This window comes from Lipotes vexillifer, unplaced genomic scaffold (assembly GCF_000442215.2).
Source record: "Lipotes vexillifer unplaced genomic scaffold, Lipotes_vexillifer_v1.1 scaffold1451, whole genome shotgun sequence".
In the NCBI taxonomy this organism is placed as follows: domain Eukaryota; kingdom Metazoa; phylum Chordata; class Mammalia; order Artiodactyla; family Lipotidae; genus Lipotes; species Lipotes vexillifer.
Genome location: NW_006795096.1, coordinates 496,358 through 497,940, shown reverse-complemented (window position 1 = coordinate 497,940; position 1,583 = coordinate 496,358). Strand labels below are relative to the sequence as shown.

Genomic DNA, 1,583 nt, shown 5'->3' with positions numbered 1-1,583 from the left:
GTGGGTGGGGGGTCGGGCAGGGCCCTCGGCAGGAGGACCGGTCCTGGAGGCCGTCGGGGACCAGATGACCCGGCGAGAGTCCAGTCACCCAGCGAGTGAGTGGGGGGAGGGTGGACCAGCTGAGCCGCTTGAGGGACCGCCAGGAGCGTGTGGGTGCCGGGGAACACGCTGGTGGTCCGGGGGCTGCGGCCGAGGCCAGGGCCTGGGATGTGGCGGAGTGGACTTGCTGCTGAGCTGGAGAAAGGCCGTCTTGGCAGGCTGGTGAGGCCAGAGCCCGACGGGCTGGAATCGGGAGAGAAGGCCGCACTGAGCCCTCTCCCGACCGTTTGTGTCAGTAAAGCCGTGGTGAAAGGGAACAGACGTCGCCGTGGGGCCGCCCTCGGCACCACAGGTCTGCCGGGCGTGGGGCCGCCGGCCGTGGGGGCCAGCCTGTGGAGGGGATGCCGTCGGGCCGTGCTCCAGACGGGAGGTCCGGGCCGAAGGGGCCCGTCGGGACGTCTGTACGAAGGGCGCCTGTCACACCCCGCTGTTCCATCAGGCTCTGTGGAGTGGAGCAAGCCCCGGCTGCTTCGGCGGATCGCAGAGCTGGAAAAAGTGAGTGTGGTCCCGCTACGGCACCTTCCCTGCTCAGGACCTGCCTGTGTGAGAGCAGCCGGTCTTAGAACATGGGACAGACGTAGCGCCGCTCCCGGGACTTATGCAGGGAGTCGGGTCGCACTGAACATGTAAACGGTGGCTGTCTGTCCGCAGACGGCATGCGGACACGCTGGCAAGAGGAGACTCTTACGGGTCCGGACGTGTCATTCCTGTCCCTCGTGTCACAGACGGCAAAGCATGGTCACACGACACACCAAAACGTTTCAGGCTCTCGTGGGCACCCATCGCTGGGTGCGTAGGATCCCAGAGCCTTTCAGACACCCAGCCTGCCGTGCACATGGGGGCTCTTTACTGCCAGTCACTTACCAGACTGTGTTTCTCACCACCCGTATAGTATTTGAATTCACAGAAAACTGTGCATCCGCACTTTGCCAACCAGGAAATTTAGGAAGTTAACGTTTCCTCATATCCCCCAAGTGAATTTGCAAATGTCGTCAAGCTGATTCTGTTGAAATGGGTCAGAAGTGTCCCTACCTTTTGAGTGCTGGTACAGTATCAAGTTAGAGCTGTCAACTGTTTGGTTGAGCAGAGTAAACCTAGAGGGGAGCGATCAAAAAACACAATAATTTCACGTGTTTACAAATCAGAAAACTTAAGTGTCTATAAATTGTGGGTAGTTCAAGAATAAAGCTTGTTAGGAAAGAAGGGCAGCCAGAGGTGCTCCAGAGCCGGTGGGGCAGCGCTCTTCTGCTCGGAGAGATGCTGGTATCGGTGGAAATCTGAAGGTGCTCAGTATCTCCAGCTGGCAGAGCTGGATCGTCTTTGACGTGTGAAAGCACAGAGGCTGAAAATTCCAGACGTCCTAGGGAAATAATAGGATAAACAAGCACAAAGAAAAGCAGTTTTTACGATTTCACTTTCTGTGCTCTGCTCTCTGTTTATTACCGCACCTGCCCCATCTCGGCTGGGTCTGCGTTCCCTGCTCC

General features: G+C 58.2%; 1 protein-coding gene across 1 annotated transcript in view; it reads left to right on the top strand.

Moving 5' to 3' along the window:
- IQCE (IQ motif containing E) overlaps window positions 1–1,583 on the top strand; it is a 39,490-nt gene that overhangs the window by 23,438 nt on the left and 14,469 nt on the right. The window lies entirely within an intron of this gene.